Source organism: Ambystoma mexicanum, chromosome 3q (assembly GCF_040938575.1).
Source record: "Ambystoma mexicanum isolate Mex_15411 chromosome 3q, UKY_AmexF1_1, whole genome shotgun sequence".
Lineage (NCBI taxonomy): Eukaryota > Metazoa > Chordata > Amphibia > Caudata > Ambystomatidae > Ambystoma > Ambystoma mexicanum.
In genome coordinates, this window is record NC_090926.1 from 162,547,638 (window position 1) to 162,574,819 (window position 27,182).

Below are 27,182 nucleotides of genomic sequence, written 5' to 3' on the forward strand. Positions count from 1 at the left end.
TTCTCAGCAGTCTTTATTAGATGTAGTTACAAGACACGCTCTGTAATGCAATCAAATTATTTTGCTTTCATCCTGCTTATATAGGCTATTTGGATGATGCAACTTCCTTAAGCAAATGACTACTTTTGTCAGGATATGCTTCTGATAGGTCCTCAGCCAGAGAAAAAAACTCACTCCACTTTGATAGGATGGCTTATCCGGTGTGCAGATAGCATAGTTGGCATACACTATTTTTTCTGATGCACAACACTGATAAGCTTATTTTTAGACTTGGCTGGGCACACTGTGCTCTCCTCAGTATAACATAGACTTAATCCTGTCTGTTTTTCCTGCCAAGTTAAATTTTTAGCTAACAAACCCAATTATCTCACTGCGTGATGCTGCCAAAGAGACTCTAATGATATATCTTTATACACGTATGGTATGTGTGTGATATTTAAAGCTCCCTTCACTTCCTGGGTCATGCTACTCCAAAAATGCGTAGTGCAATGTGCACATTTTACCTTAACGCAGCCCTCCGGACAGACATGGCTACATGAACCAGGGGTAAACCCAACCCAACGCAACCATGCATCCATACTATCCAACCTCTACCTCATGCTCACAAGACAACGATCCACCAACCAACCCCACCTTATTAGCTAAACCACCAGCCAAATGAGATTAGCTTGCATCACTTCTAGACATGATTGTGAATGTTAGCCAATGCCGCATTTAGATATATTTGTGAGCATAAGATTGCAGCATTTCTAGACAAGACTGTGAATATTAGCCAAAACCACATTTAGATATAATTCTGAATATTAGCTTACGTCACATCTAGATGGGACTATGAATATGAAGCAGTGCAACATTTAGATATAATAGTGAATATTAGCTTGCGTCACATCCAGACGGGATTGTGAATATTAGCCAGTGCCGCATTTAGATACAAATGTGGAGATATTCACGTGCCACATCCAGAAAGAATTTGGAACTTTGCATATACTACATCTAGATAGCGAGTCCACTAACCAACCCACTAACAATCTCACCCCTCTGCATACACCTCTTAAACTCTAACCAAACACAACCAGACCTCAGAAGCACAGCAAACTGCACAAACTTCACTACACTGCAACGTCCAAACAAATCACAAATCACACATAGCTACGCACAACAGAACTCGAGGGCTACCAACCAAAAAGCACACCTATGCTCAGCGAACAGTGCCAACTGAACTGAAGCCGCCAACAGCACATCACTGCTCTCTTGCACTTTTCCCGCTCGGCCCTACTAACTCACCCCACCCCCTTTCCTTTTCAGATCTGCCAGAGCGCCAGGGGACCACTCTGGTGGTGATAGTGCGTGGTACAAATATCCTTTAACATTAACATTAAATAAAGGCACTATAATCCTGATTTCTGCAATAATAGACCCATTTGATCTGCCTATCATATTATCTCTACTCAGTTGAGGGGTAAAGGGTTGGCACCTCCTATACAGGAGACTTTCTTTTTCCTTGGAAGCATTTGACTTTGGAGCATTCTTGGGGAGAGCAAGATCTGCCCACAACCCGTAGAAGTCATCCAAGACACTGGTTGTTTGGTAACCTTTTATTTATGTTGTTTTTATGTTACTTTGAATATTTATGTTGCTTAGTATAAGGGTGAGTTTTGTGTATGTTGAGAGGTTTTCCCTTAGATCCTAGACTAGGTAGGGAATCCCCTGGTAGAGTATGTTTAGTTAGGGTGTATTTTATAATTTTGTTTGAAATATAAAATCAAACCATATGAAAACTAAACACAGTCTTGAGTCTCACATTACTGACCCCTCACAGTATGCATATCCTTACAGGATAAATCCACCCCAGACAATGGGCCGCATCATGAGTTGGGCCTTAGACCTTCAATGCAGTGGTAACGCTATTACTGCCACATTTAAGGGGTTGCCCAGTCATGAGTCGGGCGGTAAGTGGGAGTTTTACCTCCAGCTTTTTGCTGGAGGTAAAAATGTCCCCTTACTACTAGTTTCTGGCTGTTTTTGGTGCTATTAGAATCGGCTCAATTACCACCGGGGGTAATAGCACCCCCCAACACTATTCGGTCCAATGGACCCAATGGGAATGGGAACTTAACCGCTGTATCGCTACTCGTGATCCGTCGCTAATAGCGAGAAGCGGTAACGCTATTTGTGCTGGCAGTATACTGGCGGTACTACCACCGGGATACTGCCAGACTCCTGATGAGGCCCTATGTCTTTTTGGCATCAATAATCTCCCTGATACCTCATAGTTTGCCATATCACAAGTTTCTCCCCTTTTCACCTGTTTCTCCTTACTTGCGACCTTCTTGGAAGTGGCTTCCTTCTTTCGTACTGTCCAAGACTTGGATAGTCCTGGGCGCGGGTCTTCGGATTCCAGCGTGAGTTCTTGTTGCCCTCCGCTAGGAAGCGTTCAGTATCCAGGACGTGGAACCAGGAAGGAGATAGGCCAGGCTCGGAAGGAACCGAAGTGCCCTAGGACCGAGCACAAGATTAATCCAGGAATGAACCACGGAAGGAGAAAAAGAAGGGAATGAACGAGTACCAGGAATAGGAAGGAGGAAAACAAAGGAATCAAAAAAGAGCACGGAGCGGACTTCGATAACACACATCTAACTACTCCAAGCAGTAGCGTTGAGATGTGCGGCGCCGCAGGGGCGTGGCTCTTTTCTAGGAAGTCGAGCGTTACGCAGAAGGGCTGGTGTGCAGTGTTTCGGAACTGTCGGCCATGTTGGTAGAATCACAGAGTTCATACTGCAGTGCATCATGGACCATGAAATCCAGAATGGACAAATTTGGCACTTCATGACAATGGCTTCCTGTATTGACACCATATACTGTCCTTGACAATGTTGCTTGACTCATTGGGACAATTATTGTCAAGTTCTCTCAGAACTCTAAAAAGCTCCCTAGTGTTTGAACCAACATTCAAAATTCTCATATTGTAGTCGGCTTTTTTAGCATCAATAATTGCCACTTTATGATTCTTAGCCTCTATAGTATATAGGGCTTTCTCTTCATCTGATCTAGATTTAAACCAGTTATTAAAAATGTCCTCTTAATGATCTTCAGATCATGTATCTCAGGAGTGTACCATGCATTCCGCTTCTTAGGTGGCAAAGAACGAGTCTTTAAAGGTGCGAGATGATTAACTGTGTCAGAAGAGATAAAGGACCCATGGCTTCCAATGACATTTTGTGCAAGTTCTTATATGTCAAAGGGGCCGTAGCTAGGGCTGGTTTACTCCTCTTAATCCATGATCTTAATACCAAGATGAAGGAGATATGACTGTGATCTGACCACAAACCAAAGAAAGGTTTATAATGGTGAAGTCATTGAGACAAATGTAAATAAAAATCAAATTGAGTAAGAAACACTGTAAAAGTACCAAGCTGAGAACGAGGACACTGTAATAACCAAGAGTTCAACTAACAGTAATAGGAAAAATGTAAGAGGCAATCCAGCAATAAAGATAACAAGTGTGCAATTATATTTATTAAATGTATTTATTGTTTGCTTTTTAGGTGCTTATACAGGACGTAAATACTGTTTCAAAGCACCCACAGGGCAACAGGGAGGGGAAAAGGGATGAGAATTAAAATACATTAAAAGAAATATTAAATACAGTGGGCGGGGGCAACCTATTATGACTTGTGAGTGTTCAGAACGTGCAAGTGCAGAAGGGAGAGGGAATGGGATATGTGCTGGGGTGCTCATGGGTGAGCAACAGGTGAAGTGCAATGTAAGGTAAGTGCGAGCCTCCAAGGGTGGAGGGTGAGCCGAGGCAAGTGCTAAGGATAGACAGAGGCTGAGGTGATTCAGTGTTGGAGGTCAGTGCCTGAGGAGGCATACGGGCCCTGAACACCAAACAAGTAACTGTGAAATTAGCAGAGAGGAGAGGGAGGCAAGGATGAGGTAAAGAGGAGGGTTTTCAGGATCTTGCAGAATTTAAGAAAGTCTTTCTCAAGATCAAGAGAGCGGGGGAGGCTGTTCCAAAGGAGCGAGCCAGCTGAGGAAAGCGATCCACCTTCTGTTTAGCAAAACGCTTTACACACAAGTAGTTGGTGCCAGAGGTGCGCAGATGTCTAGAGGGGGAATATTTAGTAAAAGAGAGCTGCAGATAGTGTGGTCCCCGGCCCCAGACAGCCTTGTGGATGATACAAAGGGATTTGAATTTAACCCGTGAAGCAACCGGGAGCCAGTGAAGACGTTTTAGGGTATGAAAGATGTGGTACCTGGACTTGAGGCCAAGAATAAGTCCTGCTGCCCTATTCTGGATTAGCTGCAGGGCTCGCACAGCGGAAGAAGGTAGATTCAGGAGGAGGCTATTGCAATAGTCAAGCCAGGAGAGAAACACGGCTCGGGTAACATTGAGCTTCTGGGGGAAGGTGAGAATAGGTAGTGAGTGTAGGCCCCTTTGGATATCGTGCATGCAATGGATGGATTTGTAGAATAACTCCAACACCAAATAATTGAACCAACTCAGGAAGATTGCAAAGGTTACTGTTTTATTAACAATTGCAAAAGTTACAAAAACAGGGAGTTCCAACGGACATCAACAAATGTTTGCTCGAGTCTACTCCAACTCACTCAATGCATTTAATGAAAAACATAGACTTTATACTAAAAACTTGTCAGAAGTGACGCCATACTATGTGGCAAATAAGAAAAACCTACAAGGGATTGTTATAGGTTCAAGGGGGACATCTAAGTATACTTTCTATAGGGGGTGGGATGCTGATTGGTTGTCTACTATCAGGTGGACAACTTATGCCTCCCTCCTAAAACATGTCATCTTCAACACTATTAAGTACACAGTATTTCATTGGCTCTCAAAATATAAGGCCCTTCATTATTACAATTGGTGGGCACGCTCATGCCATTCTGGAACATTCGGCTTACTTATCAGCACATAAGTTCAGACCCATGTGCCAGGAGGTGGACTTGACTCTTCCTCCCCACCCAATTAGCCCAGCATCTCTCATCACCCATGCCTTATGCCATGAAGATTGTCTTTGAACTTGGCCTTGCAGAGTATCCTTGTCTCTGGGAATATATGGGAGTGCGAGCACACACTATCGTATTCTAGAACTCCACACTCAGCTCTATTTCCATCCTTGGCTCACGTGACAGGAGACCACGATTTGGTCCATTTTGTAGCATTTAAATGTCTTAAATTAATAAAACTTGGCACACTTGGGGTTGTTTCTTTGCACCTTAACAAGGGATGATTCAGCATCTCATGTTCACCACCTTCAAGAATAGATAACCAATCTTGGCTTCTCCAGCTTTGACACCATGCCAGACAGCCCTTCCAGACTTGCACAATCTCAGCTAATTCATGCTGTGACATAATTCTCAGCTTTCCTCTCCATGGGTCCTGGCTTACTAAATTCATGACACTGATGTCCACCATCTATACAATGGTGGCTTCGCCTGCAGTCTATTCACTACTGACACTACTGATAGCCAGCGCCTAAGATTACTCAATCTACTTGCGTTACAGCATCTGTACATTTATTGAATGGCTTGTATTTTTCTGCAGTGCCTCTCACACATGCAATCTTCTTTTCGCACATGAAAGTTTACTCGATTCTTAACTTTGTCACCAGTCTCTGTAAGGTTCATGTATTGTTCCTCTGCCAGTATTCTCCAGGCGTCATGCTCATCTTTCGTGATGTCACCAACTCCTCTTTCTCTCTTTTCATATTCCTTCGTGGAGTTCCTCTCAGGTTATCGTCTCTTCGGGAATACATTTGATAGGGTTTTCTCAGTGGATACCTTCTTTCAAATATACGTTGCGGAATAGGCAAAACTGTTGGGTTTAAGTATGGCACAATCTCAGGCTTGCAACATTTAGACAGTAGGGTAGCTGGATTTCCTGCAGTGGCATGTAACTGCTCCTCTACATTTCCTCCCTCTGGTGGAGTCATCAACCACATCTTCACTGGTTTCCACATCTTGATATTTTCTCTTGAAGAAGTGCTTCTTCCAAGTCCAGAGCTTCACCCCCCCCCCCCCAGGGTGCCGGCAGATTTAACATCCACACTCCAAGTCATGTAGCTGCACTGTCTATTCGGATTGCAAAAAACCCATCGTCCTGTATACTTTTTATGATTCTTTGGATACAGGAACTTTGTTCGTTCAGGTGCTACGACTGGCCTCTATATAATTTCTGACATCTTCATCAGTCAATTCTTTGGGCCCAAACCCTGATTTGACATCGATCATTATCTTCATTCCTACTGCCTTCTTGGCTGTCTTCTTACATTGGGCAATCACTATCCTGTTCATACAGAATCCAAACATCACAATCACCCATATTGCTCCAAGAAACTTGAAGATGTTTGCCATCCACTGTGGAATCCATGAGAATATGGAGGCAAAACAACTATCATCTGTAATGTCCTCTGTCTCGTCTTCCATCTGATTATGCAAGTTCGTTAGCAAAGTTATAGCCTCTGTCAAGGTCCCATTCTCGTCTTTGTGAGAAGGTAAGAAAGTGCAACATGATGTCCCGATTTTGGCGCAAACTTCTCCTTCCATTGCTGTGATCATGTCAAGGACATATCTATTATGTAGGGTCATCAGTCGTATTGGCCCTTATTATTCATTGATAGCATTGAATCCCTTTATGGTGGTGATAATTGTCTGCAGAAGCTCCCATCTTGTAATCTGCAACCATTTGGCATTGGCTATTGTTTGGATTCCAGGCAGGAAGATGGTCATGAATATTGAAGCAGTCTTGCTGAACAACCTGTGTCCTTAGATTCATATGCTTCTGTTGAATTAGCTGACTTAGCTGAGAAGTAATTCTCTCTTCTGGTTCGATTAAGAAATTCAAGCGATCTTCTCTTTCTTAAATGGGCATCTATCTTCGGAAATTCTCCAATGTTCAGGTCACTCTGAGGAATCACCAAGGCTGGAAGATGAATGAGCACCAAGGAACACAACCCTCCCCAAACCTTGGGCAGCTTCATGTAGGCCCTCGGCCCACAGGCCCAATATCAATCCATCAGGACAGCTGTCCCTGCTTCCATTCTGGAAACATCAACTGTAGTTTTACAGCCACTCTTCGAAAGCACAGTGTCACATTCGCCAATGGAATCACAACTATTGGCCCTGATTCATCTTCTACCCATTTCAGTAGTTTGGCATGCTTAGCCCATGATTTCAAACATCCCTTGTTTACTCTCTGTACTTCTTGTATATACTCTGACTTCGTTAGATGAGCTGCACAGAGCATCAGTCTGCCTTCCCATTCCTTCTTGGTCTTCACTCATCCATAGACTAAGACTTGAGTTTGCTCCCAACATCCAGGCGATCCAGCTATTTCTGTTATGTCAGGGCATCCCATTCTCTCCATGTCTTTCATGACTACCTCTTCCGGTCCTTCTGCAGAATACACAAGTATCTTACTTTCCCATCCAGGTTGCTTTTCCTTCTGTGAAGTCTTGATATAATCATACTGAAATGGAAACAACCATTTCGATCTCCATCGTAAAGTGACCCAACTTCCCTGAAATTGTCCTCTGGTCATAGATGCTGCAAGATGAATGAGGCATCTGGCATTGTGTTCTGGGACTTCTCTGGAAATGAAAGTTTGCACTGTATTCATGGCATAGGGTATGAGAGTGCAGACATAGCAACTCTCCTTAGATATTCTCTCTCCCACCTTTCTCATGTGCTGATACCACATGTTATTACCCAAATATGCTGCATTGTCTAGATAGGTATTTATCCCCTCACTATCTTCCTCTGCATTTCTCTTATATCTCCCATATGCAAAGTTTGTGTAATGATCATAAAGCAAATCAAAAGCAGTCCTCGTAGTGGGGAGAGCCATAGGCACCTCTCCCTCAGCAGAAGTACCAACACGATAAAGAGTATGAAACATGAGGAATAGAAAGACAAAAAGAGTAATCGCACAGGCATATATTGTGCAAATGAACATAGGCTTCCACTTTACACGCCATCCTGGTACTTGTTGCATTTGTTCATTCTCTTGAACCGTGCCAGTTTCTGTGTTTCTCATTTTTAATTTAAATATCAAACTTCTTTATACTTGCAACTGTAATTTGCTCGATTATTGCAACAATGAGCCTTCTAATCAAAGGGCCATTCTTAGGATCCTGTAAAAAAGTGCTAACATCAACGTCTCTCATGACAAGAGCAGGATAAGATTGAAATATAAATAAAAAAACAGCAAGTAAAAGTCTATGAGCATCGCTATCAGTGAGTACCATGTGTTTAGCCGAACAGGTATTCAGTAAGAAATTAATCTGGATATTGCTCTTGTTTCCAATTTCTGATCACAAACTGACTGACATTTAGGCATGACTTTGATACATCAATGTGTTTCTAAAGTCCAATTTTGCCCTACTAAAATTCTCTGCAAGTCTTTGTACTCCTGCTAAAATATCTGTAAGGAGTATCACTGGAATTTTAGTCCAAACTAAATCTGCATCATTCACCGGTTGTGGCCTTGTTGTCCTTTTTCTTTGCCATCGATCAAGTCTGCACATGCTGAAATTTTGCTTCTTGCCTTGCTTCTGGAACTGCAATGGTGGGAGGGAGGGCATCACCTTTGTAGGCTTTTGCATCTCCTAAGTGAAGCCAAGCTAGTCTTCCTTGGACCTTCACAGCTAAAGGGGTTACATTCTCAACACAAAAGTGGCTCATGTCACTTTTGTGTAAAGTTCTTTACAATGATTAGGTCTCCAACATATAACTTAGGTGCTGGTAATAATTGTAGTGGATTGGTTCTTCAATTGTCTTCCTCTGTGTTCTGAGACCGACCCCCCTGATGCTTGACTTAATCTGAAATTAGAAAGATGCTAGAGATCATACATGTCAAATAGTCATGCAATTCATCACCTAAAGTTTTAGCTACACTCTGGGCATCATTTCTACTTCTAGATGGAGGTGTAAGGGGCATTCTCATTCCCCGCCCTGTCGATAGGTCATAAGGGGTGAGGTGATGGTCTGAACGTGGCTAATTCTGAAAGGCATATAAGGCGTTGGGTAGGTAATATAGCCATCCCTTCTTCAGTGTCAATTTAATCATAGCAATCCTTTCTGTAAGGAGTCTCTCACATACCCAGTTTGCTTGCGTGTGATAAGCCAAGAAAATGTGTGTTTAATGTTCAATAGAAGCCTTATTTGTTCAAATACCTCATGAACAAAATGTGGCCCGTTGTCGGATCTCAGCACTTCACACACACTCCATCTCGGGAAGACTTTGCGCACTAAAATCTTTGCTGCGCAAGTTGCAACAGGGTGTGTGCATGAACCTGCCTTGATCCACCTAGAGAAGGAACACACCACCACTAATAGATACCTATATTCATGACATACTTGCAGCATATCAACATAGTCAATATTTAAATGCTGAAACGAACCATTCGGTCTAGGTATTACCCCTCTAATTGTTCTCAGTGTATGCCTAGCAGTAAACCTTTGACACACGATGCAGTTTCCCATAAATAGTGCAACATGCTCCAACAAATTTTGAATGAACCAGTCTTCTGCAATTGTAGCAGCAAGACTCTCCCTCGTTACATGCGCAGGGTAATGCAGCTGCTCAAGCACAACCTTTAATAATCACCGGCTTTCCAGTGCTATACAGTCGCCATAATGCTTCTGTGGGGGATAAGGAACACACTCTTTGCTTCCACAATTCCTACTCTTCCTGCGGTGCACTTCTTTGAATCTCGATTAGTTGGGTTATCGACAATTTATTAAACCCTTCTTGCACTAGCATGGCTATGACTATGTTTTCCTTAATACTCTCAGTATCAAAATTGAAATATCCAGGGAATATGCAACCCTTTTGGCTTCTACATCTGTGGCTTCGTTCCCACAAGAGATAAAATCTGTTTGCTTAGTGTGCGCTGCGCAATTCACAATTGCTATGGCTACTGGGAGTTGTAGTGCCTTAATAAACCTGTCCAATAAGGATGCGTGCTGCACTGGAGTGCCGTCTGCACAGAGGTAGCCTCTCCTTTTCCAATGTGCAAACCCTGCATGTACGGTTGACGTCACTTAGGCAGAGTGACTGTACACTGTCACTTCCTGTCCTTCGTGTTTCTCGAGCGCAACAATAAGCGCTATTAATTCCGCTGCTTGTGCCGAAAAAGTGAGACGGTAGGCTTGTACTTGCTACAACTTCAAATTCTCCATTTAATCTGTGTCTTACTACCGCTGCGCCTGAATGCCTTTCCCCCACTAGTCTGATCAATTTTCAAAGAACTATCAATAAAGAGAATTTCCCCTCCCGTCAAAGCATTCTATTTACTCTGGGTATATCATCATAAAATTCAACATAATTAGCACAGTCAAGCACATGATCGCTTTCTGTTATTGGCTCAGCTACAAATGTGGCAGGATTCACTATTTTACGTCTCACAATTTTAATCGTCGGGTTCAAAATCATTACCTCATCAGCTGAAGCTCTTTTGGATGTCAATATACCTTTGGGTTTCTCTAAAATAGGAAACAGAGCATGCTCCATGAAGAGAGTCATAGAGCAGCCCATGACAATACTTGTAGATTTCTCAATTGTGATGCAGCAGCTGCCAATGACTGTTCGCAAGGAAAGTGTCCTCTCATAACTGGGTCTAAATTCCCACTGTAATATGCTAAAGGCTTATATCCCAGTGTAGTCCTCTGTGTAAGCACTGCCGTCATGACTGTGCCATTTGTGTGTGAAAATGAATAAAATTCTTTAGCATAGTTGGCAATATCTAAAACAGGGGCTGTACAAATTGCTTTTTTCAACTGCTCAAACCCTTCCTCCATTTACTCAGTCCATTCTATTTTTACTTTATCCACTTGTGCTTTCTTGAAAGCTTGCAAAAGGGATCTCGTGTATGTACTGTAATCAAACACCCGGGCTCTAACATAGTTGCATAGCCCCAAAAACTGTTGCATCTGTTTCACTGTATTTGGCTTTGAGGTTTTCATAATCGCCTCAGCTCTTTCAGGTGTTACCCTTTTTCCTTCATGTGAAATCAACTGCCCTATGTATAACACCTCTTCTTGGCAATATTGCAGTTTCTCTTAGTCTACCTTACATCCCTTGTCTGCTAGGATAGTCATCAACTGAATAGAATCCTGTCTGCGCTCATCTTCTGTGATTCTACCAATTAAAATGTCATCTACGTAGTGTATCACTGCACTTTTAAGATCAATATTGGCTAAATCCATCTGTAGGACTATTTTAAAGATCGATGGGGACTCATAGTACCCCTGGGGCAAACGAGTATGTTTCAGTCGAGTTTGGCGAAATGTAAAGGAAGTCAAGTCTTTTGAATCCTTGTGTAATGGGATCGAGAAAACGCATTTTTTTAAACTGATCACTGTGAAATATCTAGCTTCCACTGGGATACTGCAAACTATCATCGCTGGATTAGGAACTGGAGGAAACCCTGCCTCTACAATCTGGTTAATCAGTCTCATATCTTGTATAAATCTCCACAACCCATCTTCAGATTTTTTGACCGGATACACAGCGGTATTACACAACGATTCTGATGGCACCAGAATCCCTTGTGTCATTAGTGTTGAAATAGTCAGAAATATAACTTCATCAGCCTCTCAAGACCTGGAGTGCTGCTTTGCTCGAGGTAAAATCGTTCTTGGCTGAAGCTTTATTTTTACTTCCCCTATTACCTTTAATCAACCTACGTTATAAGGGTCTGTGGTCTTAAGAACACTCAGCACCTTGTCCAAACCTTCCTGAAAAAAATGCTGGACGCTGCCGCATTATTGCCATTTACTGTGGGACTTCCCTTTTCTCTATTCTTATCCAGTATGTGATGCTCATAAAAACACTACAACATCATCTGTTCGGTCTTCCTTGAACATGTCGTCATCAGTTAGGTCAGTCAATCAGTACCATTCTTCAAGAGCTATTATTGTCCTCTATGGTCTACCCTCAACATCTATTCCCTCGAGCATTGCCATTTCACTCTGTAGTATGGCTGCTTCCAATTCTATAGGGATAATCTGTTCACCCTCCTCATCCGTAGGTATTTGTGGTCTAAACAAAAACTCATCAGGTATTCTAACAAAAGTTTCCCACTAAGCCAGGTAGCCATTTCAATACAATGCTCACCCCACATAAAAAAAAAAACTCTGGATCTACTTGCCCTGTGAACACAAGTATACATTTGCCCACGTTTAAATAGTGTATTCCTGGAGTGGAACACACTATCCCTTGATCAGTAAATGAAATTGCCATGTTAAGTTTAGTCATCAAATCTCTTCCCAAAATTTGAACCGCCGTCTGTCGTGAATACAACAAAGGAACAGACATGTCACACTCTCCTTTGGAGACTGGTAATTCATCAGTAAAAGGAACTCGACTCATTACTCCTGAGAACCCTTGAGTATTCATGGTAATTCCCGACATTGGATATTTTCCCTCTCGTATACATGAACGAGTAGCTCCAGTGTCTACTAGAAAAGAAAAAGACTTGCCTCCTATCGTCACATCGACCCTTGGTTCCTCTTGGGGGTCTGGTGTCACAGATAGTATTGAACACATCAAGACACCCTGTGAGCTGTCCTATTGTGGGTACAGGCTCATCCCTGTCCCTGTGAAAGGATATCCTCCTACCACAGTGGCACCTCCTATTCTGTGTGTCAGCGGTTGTCCTGTGGTTGCATACTGCTGTGTCTGCATGGGGCTTGTTGCGACTGCCCCTGTGGTAGATTCATTTGCACTCGCTCTTGTTGGTGTACCTGCTGCACTCGCTGCACTTGTGTCTGATACAATGTCTGTCTTCAGCGAACCCTTCTCTCGTCTGTGTACTATATGGTGGAGGATAAGTGCCCCCCCTTGAACATTGGCCATGCTGTACATTCCCTTGGCTCCCATATATGCGCGCAATGTGCCCTGTTATCGCACAAATTCAAAATACTGGGGGTGCCCGTCTGACAAGTCCTCCTTGGTTATACCCTCCCTGGGTACTCTAATTCTCATACTGCACATTCTGAAACCCACCTTGATTATTTTGGAATCCACCTCTTCCTCTATAGCCCATACTGCCTCGTGGTGTAAACCCATATTCTCCTTGATCCATCAGGCACTGATTGCTCGCCTGCGACCCACCCACTGCTTTCTGCATTCCCAATCCTTCTCCGCTTGTCAATACCGTCCTTTGTATAGCAAATTCTGACAATTGTTTCTGCACCAACTTGACTTCCTCGATTTTCCTATTCTCATCTTTTTTCTTAATCTTCTCTTGTAACAACCGATAGTGATGCACTATCGTCAGCTGTTTCTCAATCCATGGTTTTGCTTCCATCCCCACTAGTTTCTTCATCTGTCTCTGTACTGGCTCAGGAAACCCCTGACATAAAATGTGGTAAAATAATGCAACCCTTTTTCCCACGGTTTGTGAGATTCAAGTTGCCATTTCTCCTGAATGTCCTGAATGTAAGCAATAGGGTGTTCATCTTCCTTCATCTTATGTGTCATGATTGCACCCATATCTGATATATCTGGATACTGTACACCGAGAGCCCACAAAATATCTGATTTACAATTATTAAATGGTGCTCCATCGTGTGCTGTGTTTTGTGCGGTCACACTTGAATACACTGCTCATAAATACTAGGGATAAATCCCTCTTCCCTTGAACTTCATACTTGCTACCTTCCTTTAATTCTTGATAGGCGTTATCAATCCTTTCTCCGATGCTCACCGCTTCAGAGTTTTCTTCTTCCAATACTACTCTAGATGCCTCTGATGTTGCTTCCTTTATCAGAAGGAAGTCTTCTACTCTATCCCATTGTATTTCTGGGCTTCGCCATACTGGTTCTTTACAAATGAGACTGGCATCAAGACCCCGCTGTCTTCGCCTTCATTCTATTTCTCTTCGCTGTCTCGCCTCCCTTCTAATTCTATCTTCCTCTTCCCTTTGTTCCTCTCTATTTACTCCTTCCCTTCTTTCCCCTTCATCCCTTCGCCTCTGTATTCTTTTATCCCTTCATCTTTGTGCTTCCTCTTCTTCTCTTTTCCTTTCGCTTCTACCACTGTCTTCTATCGCTCTCTGTCTATTGTCATACTTTCTTTGCTCTTCTGCCCGTTATTCTTTTTTCTCTTGCTCTGCTGATACATCTGTTCTCGTCGCTCCATGCTCTTTCTTTTATGCTTGTCTTTTTTCAATTTCTTCTCTCGTCCCTTGTCTTTTCTATCCTGTTCATTCTCATCTTCTCTTTTGCCTAACTTCCTCAATGCTTTTCTCATCGCTTTTAAGTAATATCTGTCCACCCATCCATTTGTTCTGCACAAGGGATATCTCGTCATCTTTATCCTTCTCTCCTTCCCATCTCTTAATTTCTCTATCTGTTTCTGCCGACATATTTGACAGTTTACTCTTTTCTTCTTTGTCTTGTATGATCTTATAGATCTCTTATTTTCTCTTATTCTCCTCTGCACTCTCATCGCTGCTATAAACGGGAGGTTTGTATATTGGGTTACTATACCCCGTCATCGCTTTCAACTCCTTTAAAGGATATAATCCTATTTCTTCCGCACTAGCGCCTTTTACTTCAGGCAAGGCAAGGGGAGCTGAGGACTCGACACCTTCCTCCTTACACTAACTAAGAATACACTCCTCAGGTGGCGGATCTTCCTTTTCTTCCTTATACATTTTCCAGAGCTCTAGCATTGGCAATCTTTTCTGAAATGTCTTCCATGTGTATGCGGCGTGCAAGTATGCGGTCATTTGTTGCAATACCGCTTTTGATAGTGATCCCCCTTGTGGCCACATCATGAACATTTCATCTGCCGTGCTTTTCACCCATTCCGCACTCTGTTTGAGCTTGGGCATGTGCTTTGGCAATGTCTTGCATAAGTGCATCAGAGGAGTATCACCCAAAATGACAAGTCTCAATTGACTGTCAATACTTACCGGATTTACGAAATAACCTTTATACTTTTGCCTAAATCACCACTTTTTCAATGCCTTTAAAATAACAAATATGAGCGCGTGCCATCAACCGCCGCTCAAGCCTCTAATTTCTTAATTAGCTATCTCAACCTTTGGATTGCTACCAACCACTCCACTCGGTTTAATCGCTATTGCTTCTCAACCTTTCCTCAATTTCTTCACAACTTCTTATCACGCTTTGATATTTTTACTGAACAAACAACATACAGACTAGTTAACTTTACACATTAATAAACACTGTGATCACCTTTTTTCTTTCTCGCCTTTACTTATGTACCCTGTACAGGGTTTAAGACGTCAGTTTATGCGAACCTGTTCACGGGTTATATTTTTCTGCTCTACTCCCATTGGAGTTAGAGATGTCTTCTTCCAAACTCTCTTGAGTTAGGACTCTAGGCGATATTCTTCTCTTCACACAATATATCCCTTTACTCAAAAACGATCACAACCCCATCCCCTTAATTTGCCATTCCCTTTAGTCTACTCACCATTCGTTCGTTAATAGACTCAAGGCCTCCGGTATCGTCTCCTCCTCCAATCCTTCCATCCGCAGAGTGCCTGTAGAAACCGGGCAGAGATTTCATCCAAGGGGGGGCCTGTCCACCGTCTCGGTTTTTCTTGCAAGGTTTCTATCGGACGCTCTCCACAGGAATCCCCACGATCTTCTGGCTAATGGCAGACGATGCCCTATCAGCCCTGAGGAGAAACTATTTTGGATCTTGAACCATCCGTTCTGCTACCACGTGAGCGAAGGGCTCTTTGGCAATGGATGTGTTTGCAGAATAACTCCAACACCAAATGTCCGAACTAACTCAGGAAGATGGCAAAGGTTTCTGTTTGATTAACAGTTATCTAAAACAGGGAGCTACAACAGACATCAATGGACGTTCGCTGTAGTCTCTCCAACTCACTTAATGCATTTCCTAAAAAACATAGACTTTATACTAGAAATTCATCAGAGGTGATGTCATACTACGTGGCAAATAAGACAAAGCTACGAAGGATTGTGATTGGTTCAAGGGGAACATCTAAGTATACTTTCTATAAGGGGTGGGATTGTGATTGGTTGTCTACTATCAGGTGGACAACTATTGCCTACCTCCTAAAACATGTCATCTTCAACACTATTAAGTAGACGGTATATAGTTGGCTCTCAAACTATAAGGCCCTTCATTATATGGCCCTCTACAATTGGTTGGAACTCTTGTGCCATTCTGGAACATTTGTCTCACTTAGCAGCACGTAAGCTCAGACCCAGGAGCCAGGAGATGGACTTGACTCTACCTCCCCACCCAATTAGCCGAACATCTCTCATCACCCATGCCTTCTGTCATGAAGATTGTCGTTGAACTTGGCGCTGTAGAGTATCCTTGTCTCTGGGATTATATTGGAGTGTCGGCATGCACTATCGTTATTCTAGAACTCCACGCTCCGCTCTATTTCCATCCTTGGCTCATGTGACAGGAAACCACAATGTGGTCCATTTTGCAGCATTTAAATGTCTTAAACGAATAAAACTTGGCACACTTGGTGTTGTTTATTTGCACCTTAACAAGGGATGATTCAGCATCTCACATTCACTGCCTTCAAGAATAGATGATCAGTCTTGGCTGCTTCAGCTTTGACACCAGGCCAGACAGCGCTTCCAGACTCTTCCACGATCTCAGCAAATTCGTGCTGCGACACAATTCTCAGCTTTCCTCTCCATGGGTCCTGGCTTACTAAATTCATGACCCTGATATCCACCATCTGTACAATGGCGGCTTCGCCTGCAGTCTATTCACTACTTATAGCCAGCGTCTAAGTTTACTCAATCTACTTGCATTACAGCATCTGTACATTTATTGAACGGTTTGCATTTTTCTGCAGTGCTTCTCACACATACAATCTTCTTTTCGCACATGAAAGTTTACTCAATTCTTAACTTTGTCATCAGTTTCTGTAAGGTCCATGTATTCTTCTTCCGCCAGTACTCTCCAGGCGTCCCCCTCGTCTTTCGTGATGTCACCAACTCCTCTTTCTCTCTTTTCATATTCGGGGAGTTCCTCTCTCAGATTATCGTCTCTTCGGGAATACATTTGATAGGGTTTTTTGAGCAGGTACCTTCTTTTGAATATACATCACGGAATTGGCAAAACTGTTGGGTTTAAGCATGGCACGATCTCAGGCTTGCAACATATAGACAGTAGGGTGGCGGGATTTCCTGCAGCGGCATGCAACTGCTCCTCTGCAGTAGAATTCATTTGAGAAGAGCTGAAAGATGGACTTCTTGGCAATGTCCTTAGTGTGAGGGAGGAAGGAGAGAGAGGAGTTGAAGATGACTCAGAGGTTTCTTACTTCAGAAAAGGGAGCAGGGGCAGCCCATGGAAGAAGGCCAGAGTGAAGGGAAGAAGTCAGGTGCAGGGGTCCCAATCAGAAGGATCTCTGTTTTGCTGGCATTGAGGCAGAGATCATTGGAAGTGCACCAGGCCTGGATGGAAGAAAGGCAGTCAGGGATGATGGAAGGAGGGTCAGCAGGAATTTGAAGAAGAGTTGTGTGTCATCAACATAACACTGGAAGTTGGGGGAGAAGGAGGAGATGACGAGTGCCAGCTGAGTAAGGTAGATGTTAAAGAGCCAAGGCAAGAGATAAGAGCCCCGTGGGACACCAAAGGTGGAGAAGGAAGTACGAGAGCAGAAGGTGCCCAAGATGAATTGGGAGGAGCGGTCAGTTAGGAATGAGGTCAGCCAGTCCAAACAGTGAGTGACAAGGCTGTTCAGGATGTCCTGAACTTTGGTGGTGAAGTGAGTGGCGAATGCGTTGCAGAGGGCCTGAGAAGGAATAGGGAAGGAAGATACTGCAGAAGGCTTGACAAGTTCCCTGCAGATTTTGAAAAGTTCAGCCGTGTTGTTGGCTGTGGCATATACCCGTGCCTGAATGTGAGCCTTTTTCTTGGCACGGATAGAGCATCTGTATTGCCTTTGGAGCAGATGGCAGTCCAGGTTGACAGAGGATGAGCCTGAGGTTTGCCATTTCCGTTCTGCAGCTCTGCACTTCCGTTTCAGGTCTGCAAGTTCTGAGTCGTACCAAGTGTTGTGCTTAGAGGTGGGTTTCAAGCAGATCCTCATGACTGGGACAAGAATGTCAAGGGTGTTGGTGATGGACAGGTGGAAGTTGCTGATAGCAGTGTCAGTGATAGAGTCTGAGTTGGGAGGGTAACGGAGGATAAAGGTGGAAGTGAGGGTGGCAGCTGACATTTGTTTAATCAGATGGATGTTTGTGAATGAGGTTGGGATGGCTTTTGGAGGAGTGGTCCATAGGGACCCAGCTGGGAGGAGAGAAGAGTGTGGTCAGTCCAAGAGAGAGGGGTGACCAGGGGAGATGAGAGCGGGAGGTTAGTGTGGATGAAGGCGTCCAGAGTGTCCAGTGGAGTGGATTGGACCAGAAGGGAGAATGGAGAAGGATGGAGAGGTGCAGAGGTCAATAAAAAGAGTGGATGCTGTCTCAAGGGCATCCAATTAGATCTTAAAGTCACCCAGGAGCAGCAGGTTGGAGGAGATTGGGAGTAAGGAGGATCAGAAATCAGCCCATTCAGAAAGGAACAGGGATGCAGCACCTGGAGGCTGGTAAATGGTAGCAATGGTCAGGGTGGAGGAGGGAGAGATATTCAATTTGCATACCAGGCTCTCAAAGGAAGAGTAGAGCTGAGTGGGTAAGAAAGAAGAAGGAACCCACTCAGGAAAGATTACGGCATTTCCACCACCAGTACAGTGAGTTCGATGCTTGGAAATTATCTTAAAGCCATCAAGTAGGAGGGAGTCAAAAACGGTGACTGAGATGGCATTGAACCATGTCTCGGAAAGAGCCAGAATGTTGAGGTCAGTGTCTTCAAGAAGGACACAGATGTCAGCAGAGTGTTTGTTGGCTGAGCAGGACGTTGAGAGTCGCCAGATGGAGATGACCTCTGCCTTTGAAGGTTTTCTGAGGTGGAGTACAGGGGTCTGGTACTTCAGTCAGAGGTGGGGGCTAGAGGGGGAAGTAGGGGGAGAGGCAGGAGAAGGAAGAAAGTTAATTAGGGATAGCAGGATCCAGTCAAAGACAAGGAGTTTGGCCTGAGGACCTGAACCAGGATAGTGCCAATGTGGTAGACATTAATGGTGCAGCGTGATGAGAAGAAGCCCGCCAAGAGGACTTCCCACTTGGTGACACCATTAATGGGAGAGGATGAGAAAGGGGAGACACTGGAGATGAGATGAAAAGTTCATAGATATGGAGAGGGGACAGAGAAGGGGATGTCAGTGAAGATTTCTCTGGAGGATGCACTGACATACATGCCTGCGATGGGAAGGCCAGGATTTGCACCCAGGATGTCTTTTTTGTGCTTTTTCCATCCATATCTTGTGAGAGAGGAATGATAGGTGATAGTGTAGCAGTTAGAGAAGATTGGAGAGATGGGAAGTGCCATCTCAGTGGCAGAGGATCAATATGAGAAGGGAAGAGCAAGAAAGGGGGAGGACTGCAATGCACAGTCCTGGCCCTAACTCACAAGTGGCCTAGTAGATAAGGCGGGCACAGTACAAATGCAGAGCAATAGGTGGGGTGCCGGAATCCATTTTTTAAAAAAGGAATACAATGCGGCATACACAGGGATACAGGATGTGAAAGCAAGCCCACCTATATTCAGTTTTTTTAAACGGGAATACAATGCAGTGCAGCACAAAATGGATGAAAGATTTGAAAGCACTCCCACCTAGATTAATTTTAAAAAACAGGAATACAATGCAGTGCAGCACAAAATGGATGCAAGATGTGGAAGCACTCCCACGTAGATTTGTTTTTTAAAAATAGTAATCAGTGGAGAAACTTTGCTGAAAATGTTGGGGGGGACATGACCTCTGAAGAAAAGGTGCCCCATTCAAATGAATGGGGACACAATAGTGTGCCATGAAAGTTGGGGAGAGACAAACACCCGCGCCCCTCCTAAAATTACGCCCATGACAGGAATACAATGTAGTGCAGCACAAAGCGGATGCAAGATGTGAATGCAAACCCACCTAGATTCAATTTTTAAATGGAATACAATGCAGTTCAGCACAAAGTGGATGCAAGATGTGAAGTACACCCACCTAGATTTGTTTTTTTGAAACAGGAATACAATGCAATGCAGCAGAAAATGTATGTATTATGTGAAAGCACACCCACCTAGATTCAATTTTTAAAAGGAATACCATGCAGTGCAGCACAAGGTGGATGCAAGATGTGAAAGCACACCCACCTAAATGTGTTTTTTAAAACAGGAATACAATGCAGTGTACACAGGGGTGCAAGAGGTAAGGAGAAAAACAACGTGAGATGTATTTACCAAATGTAGAACATAGGGTGCAGTGTCGTAAAGAGAAGGTTCAGAGAGAGACAGTCAGGAATGGCACAGTAACGGTTCAAGAGATAGCTGGAGGAGGCAATCAGACAGTTCAGCCACCACTCATGTTTTTGCAGAGCAACGGAGGCCATGGACCAAGTTCAGGGGCAAGACGTGCTCAGGAGGTTAGGTTGCAGCATTGTTTGTGGGTCGGCAACAAGGTGGAGGCCCATTCAAGCCCATTCAGGCCCGGACAGACTCAGACAGGGCCTTTAGGTGGTGGGCCGGCGTTAGCCTGCCGGCTGACCTGATTGGGCCTTAAGGTGGCAGTGAGGCCCAATCGGTGAGGAGCAGGGAAAGGGAGGTTGAGCACGTGATATGCAGCAATTAGGAGGCGGCCATGTTGTAGCGGATGCCAACAAAGGAACTCCAAGGCATCACGCCAATTGATTGTCAGAAATAATGCATTAAAGCACACCAGGCCTCTTGATAACACTGCAAGGGTGGATTAGACCAGCCCACCAATTGTATAGCACTTATAAAAATTATTTTCTTTCAGAAAGTAAAAATTGCGGCCAGCGCTCAGACCGAGGTGGGGGTGATTCCTGTTGGCCCCTCAAGCCCTTCTGGTTTTACCTGGATGGCAGGCTGGCTTGTGGTGGCTCCTTCCAAGCCTTGTGGAAGGATGAAAAGGTCTTCTTTCTCAGGATGCCGTAGTGAAGTGGGCATCCATATCCATAGTAGACAGCAGAGATGTTTTCTTGCTAAGTTGAAAGGAGTTTATAAATGCTTAGAAAAGTGGGTGTGTATGTTAATGTTAATGTTAAAGGTTTTTATACCATGCACCGTCACCAATGGAATTGGTCCCCAGGCACTCAGGCGGATCTGCAAACAAGAAGGTGGGGTGGGTTAGTCGGGCGAAGAGAGAGTAGGAAAGTGAGAGAAGTGCTGTGCTGTTGGCAGCTTAAGTTCGGTTTTCACTGTGCGCTGAACTGTGGTATGAGAAACAGACTGATGCGAGACCTTGTGTCCCGGTGGTGCGGCTTATGTGCTGTTTGTTTGTTGTTGCGGTGTGGTGAAGTGCGTGCGGTTTGCTGAGCGAGAAGATGGTGTGGATTTTCATGTGAATTAGGTATGCATAAATTTGAGCATTAGGTCAATGGGTTGTATATCTTAGTCCTTATAAATCTTGTTCTATGTGTCTGGTTGTCCGGTAGGTAGGCATATTTACCACTTTTCTTTCCTGTCTGTCTAATTGTTATGATGGTGTGGCGCTTTCCCAGCTGTGTTGTATTTGAACTTGGTGTGATGGGAAGGGGAGTGTTTGTAACCCCCTCTGTTATTGATGCTGGAAATTACAGTCACCCACTCCCTTGCTATTTTTTTCCATTGGTGGTCCATTTGTGCCTGTGTGTAGTTTGTAGGCCAAGGTCTTGTTGATATATCGTCCTTGCCCTTCCATCCCAATCTATCTGTGTTTAATCTATGGTATCATCCTTTCATATCTATCTCTCAGTTGGTAAATTGATATGCCGTGGATTGTCATTCTTTAACTTCTGTTTGTGGGCGATGGCCTAGGGGGATCGGGAGAATCAGTTTCTTCACTCAGCATTGTTTCAGCTGTTTATATGCCCCCGTAGGCATTCTTCTAGTTATGGGGTGCAGAGCCAGGATTTGAGGAGTTCTCTGAATAATAGGTGGTTTCTTGTGTTACAAATGTTCTTTAGTAGCTCGTTCCAAGTTTTTGGGGTGAGGTGAGAGAAATAAGATCCTCCAGATGTTCTTTTGTTGTAGGGTTTTGGTTCCAAATGGATCTCGATGCTCGATCAGAGCGTCCTTTTTGGGTGATGTAGGCTTAATTTGTCTCTTAGGAACTCTGCGCCTTGGTCGTGGATTGCTCTGTGCGTAATGCACATTGATTTGAACTTGATTTACTGTTTTATTAGTAACCAATGTAGTGTTTTCAGCTCTGGTGTGATGTGTTCTCTTCGGGGTAGTTTGAGGAGCAGTCTGGCCACCGCATTTTGTATGTGTTGCAGTTTTTATAGAAGTTGTTCAGGCATGCCCAGATAAAGGCTTTTGGCGTAGTCTACTTTGGACATGACGAGAGCGATGACGGTGAGTGTTTTGTTGGCGAATGACAGGAATGGTACACTATTTCTTACCGCTTGCAGGAGAAAGAAGTATTTCTTGATTAGAGTGTTTACTTGTGGCTCTAGAGTAAGTTTGTTGTCCATCGGGACTCCAAGTTTTTTTTACACTCAATGATGTGGCTGGGGTTGTACTTCATTTGGCCAGGGGATGTAGTGGTTGTCTCCTCCATTTTTTTGTGATGATCATTATTTCTGTTTGCCTGGATCGAGTTTGAGGTAGTTCGAGTTCATCCAGTTGTAGTATATTTCAAAAAGGTAGTTCTCTAATGTTGTGTTTTCTTCTCAAACGTCTTGTATTTTGTAGACTATTTGTGTATCGTCAGCGTAGTTGTAGCACACAAGGCTGTGGTGTGTGTGATAAGTTGAGACAGGTAGATGTTGAATAATAACGGGGAGAAGGATGATCCTTGTGGTACTCCGCATGAGATTCTCATGGGTTGGATTTGAAAGGTTTCATCCATATGGCCTCTGTTCTGTTTGATAGGAAGTATTTGATCCATAGTAGGGCGCAGTTGGTGATTCCAAATGTTTCCAATCTCGTGATGAGGATGTATTGGTTAACTGTGTTGAATGCTGCAGAGAGGTCTAGAAGTATCAAACCGGTACTGTTGTCTGAATCTGTGTTTGCCTTTAGGTCATCCCATATTGAGAGGAGTGCTGATTCCGTTCCTCTCATTGGTCTAAAGCCTACTTGTGCCTGGTCTAGGAGGCAATGCTCTTCTATGAATTTTTGGGATGTTCTATATATGTATGTTTTGAGCAGTTTGGCTCGGTATGGGATGTTGGAGATGGGTCTGTAATTGGAGAGGTCCTCTACATTTCCTGCTGTAGCTTTGAGTAGCGGCCTGATGTATGCTGATTTGATGGATTGTGGCACTTTCCCTGTTGAGATTGAAAGGTTGAATACATTAATGTGGTATTCCATGGGTGTTGCCTGTGAGAGGATTATTTGCATATGTCCGGGAAGCAGGGATCCGCGGGTGAACCTGTTTTGTCACTTTGATTTACCAGTTTGACAAATGTCTCCACTGATATTTCGGGGAAGCTTCGGAATTTGTTTGGGCATTCCTCGTAGGGGTAGGTGGGTTCCATAGTCTGTTCACATGGTCTGTTGGATGGTGATGATTTTGTTTTTGAAATGGTCTGCTAGATCATTGCACAGTTTCTTCTATGGTATTGGCATGTTATTAGAGCCAGGTGGATTTTTTATTTCTTTTATGATTTTAAAGAGTTCTTTTTGTGAGTAAGGTGCTTTGAATATTCGGTTGTCATAGTATTTACTTTTTGCTTTTTGTATTTCCTTTTTGTATGAGCAGATATGTTGTTGAAATGAGAATTCTTTCCGCTGTCATTTTTTATGCTCAATTCCAGTTCCAGTTTTCGATTTTTCCTTTTCATGGCGCTGAGTAGTGGAGTGGACCATTTTGCCATTGCTCTTTTGCATGAAGGGGTGAAAGGTTTTTCTTTGGCGATCTCGTTGATTATTGTTGCGATCCAGTTGTGTAGTAGAACTGTTTTTTTGTCCAGGTGAGTTTCGTCCATAGTTGCTACTTGTGGTTTGCTGAGTTCCTGAAGTTCAGTTAGGTTGGAGTTTTTGATGGTTCTCCAATTTAATTTCATGGTGATTGGTGGCTTGCCTAGTTGCTTGTTTATTGGAGTGGTCAGTGTGATTATGAAGGGAATGATGAGGTGGTCGCTCCAGAGTATTTGAATTGGTGGCGCTGTGATAATGAGTGTTTTGTTGGCAAAGATTGGGTCAAGTCTATGCCCTGCCATGTGGGTTGCTCCTTTGTCTAGGTGGTGTAGATTCATTGTTGCTAGTTGGCTGCCTAAAAGTCTTTGTGTGCTGTGGTTTCTTCATCGAACCAGATGTTGAAGTCTCCGAGAATGATCAGGTGATTGTGCTTGATGGCTAGGTTGGTGATTGCTTCTGTGAAGGCGTCTACGAAGGTTGAGTCGTAAATTGGTGGTCTGCATATCAATATGAATTTCAGGTTTGTTCTGGGGTTGGCTGATAGGCGTAGGATTAGAGATTCACATTTATCGATGTTTAATGGGTCTTCCAGTTTAATTTCCAGGTGTTTCTTGTGGAAGATTGCCAGTCCACCACCTCTTTTAGTTTTTCTGTTTGCTTGGACGCACTTGAAGTTGTCTGGCAGGCAGTTGTTGAGAGTGATCTTGTAATTGTCATCTAGCCATGTTTCAGTTACAAATAGGATGTCGAAACGTTCATCACATAGGAGGTCGTACATTTTGGTGGCATGTTTGGACATTGACCTTGCGTTGATTAGATTAAAATGGATCTTTTTGGTGTGGTTTTGTTTATTTTTTGTTCCTTGTATTGGTTTATTGGTGTTCAATCGGGGTGCTTCTGTGTTGATACTGATTAGTTGAAGATCAGCAAAGGCTGCTTCTTCATTGAATCGGTCGGTTAGATTGATGGTTGGGTTGTTGAATTCTAGTGTTTCATCGTTTCATGTGGTATGATGTGCATATCGATAGTGCCCTTCTGTTCTTGTGATGTATGGAGGGAAGGGGTTGGTATCATTCCAATCTCTTCTTGGGTACTCACATCTTTTTTCTGGTTGTTTGGGGGGATTCTTTGCTTGTTTTGAGATGTCAGTGTTATTGAAGTATCGAGGCTCTGCGGTTGTTGAGAGGTACGGTGTAAGGTAGAACGATTTTTCTCTTACGATATTTGTTCTGTTCATAGTAGTATTTGGCGGGCTGTGTTCTGTATTTATGACCTCTTCTACTGGAGGCAGTTGAATTTGTGTGTCCATATTAGTTGTTCCATGTTCCTGCCCTCTTTGTCGGCGTCCATTTCTGTGTCGCAGCATTTTGGGTCCTCAGTGGTGGGAGTTGGACTGGTGTGGAGTTTACAGGGCAGTTGCCTGCCGGTCGTGTCTTGTGCTAGGACAAAATTGAGATTTTCCTCTTACGTTGCGATGCCTGGGTATTCTCGAAGGGGATCTGACTGTGCTGTCGGTTGGGTTTAGGTGTTCCTTTCCTATGGGAGGACTGTCCAAGGGAGTAGGGGAGTACTAGGGGTTGGGCGTGTGGCTCGGCTGTATGGGGCTATGGCGAGGAGGGTGGCAGGGGTAGTAATTGGAGGTAATTAATAGCTTTAGGAGACTGCTGTGTGATCTTGGGTGTCGGGCTGCGTAGGACTCAATTATGATAGGTACTGATAGAATGCCCAGAGGTTTGAGATGACAAGATAGTGGGAGCCTAGGTTTCACTGATGTTCTTATTTGGAATGCTCTTTGATTTAGGATCTCCGAGTGTTGGGGAGGGATCTAGGTTTTGGCGAGGCCAAGCAATAAGTTAAGCACCTCGAGTCCTGAAATCTTAATGACAGGGGGGATGCCCTGGCCTCCCAGAATGGCAGGCAGTGGTCAGGTACCACAATATGGGACACCTGGATAACTGGAGGGATGCTTGTATTTCACATATGGGAAGGCTCTAATTAAACGCCTAAAAGTAAGGCCTGGGATTCACAGAGGGCATATTTGTTCTATAAAAAAGAGCTTAAGCGTAAGTTCTATACAATAACATATTATCATTTGGCCTTGGACGTCTGCTTGGATTCACAGTAATTTAGTGTACTTAGGTACAATGCTATTTGATGCCACTTCCTGTTTTGTCAAGGGGTGAAAACTCATGAATCATCGCTTCCCGGGATGTCACTTTGGGGTGGGGGTCAAATCGCATCACTTCCGGTGATGTCATCGGAGGTCTCTCAGACCCTTACTATCCACTTAATATACAGACCGCCTGGTCCACTTGGGACATTTGAGGAGGACATCTACACCTTACTATCTAACAACCTTAAAACCACTACCCAACTATTGCTACTAGACGACTTCAATTTAGGATTCAATGACCCTTCAGATAAGCACGCTTCAAATATAGCCAACATCTTGTCAGAACTAGGCCTTTCCCAAAAAATCAACAATCCCACCCACAATAAAGGGAGAACCCTAGATTGGGTAGCTGACTACAATTGTACTGCCGCCATCACCTCCATCTCCCCGCAATCGTAGACAGACCATTTACTTGTGTCTTTCACGCTATCTACTACTAGACCACTCCCGATGGTCTCACCAATTGCCCCACCTTGCTTAACAAGGAATAAAAAGAACATCACAGTGGACAAAGTGATCCCTGCCATTCTCACGACCCTTAACTCATTGGCTGACAACCTGGATCCAGGCACATTGGTCAACGAGTACAATAAAATTGTGCTTACTGCACTTGACAAAATTGCTCGACTTAAACTCAGACCCAGCAAGCCTAAATCTCATCTAAACAAGTGGTTCACCCCTCAGCTAAGGGACCTACGACTCCTAAAAAGGAAATGTGAAACTGCCTGGAGACTACTCCCTTCAGAAGATAACAAATCCAAGCTAACTAAAATCTCTTCCCAATATAAAAATGAAATCTGCTTGGCTAAACGTAATTCCTACAATGAACGTATCCCTAACGCCAATTCCAGTATGTAGGAATTATTCATCATATTAAAGGAATTAGAGTCTCCTATCCCCACACCTGATATCTGCACCAAAAATAAAACATGGTGCTCAGATATTCAACAGGCACTCTCCAACAAAGTAACTACCCGTCCAGAACAAAATAGCCCAGAAAAAAGCATCCCTTAACTCGCCATCATAACTGAACAATCTAAACCACCCCTCTAGTGAAAT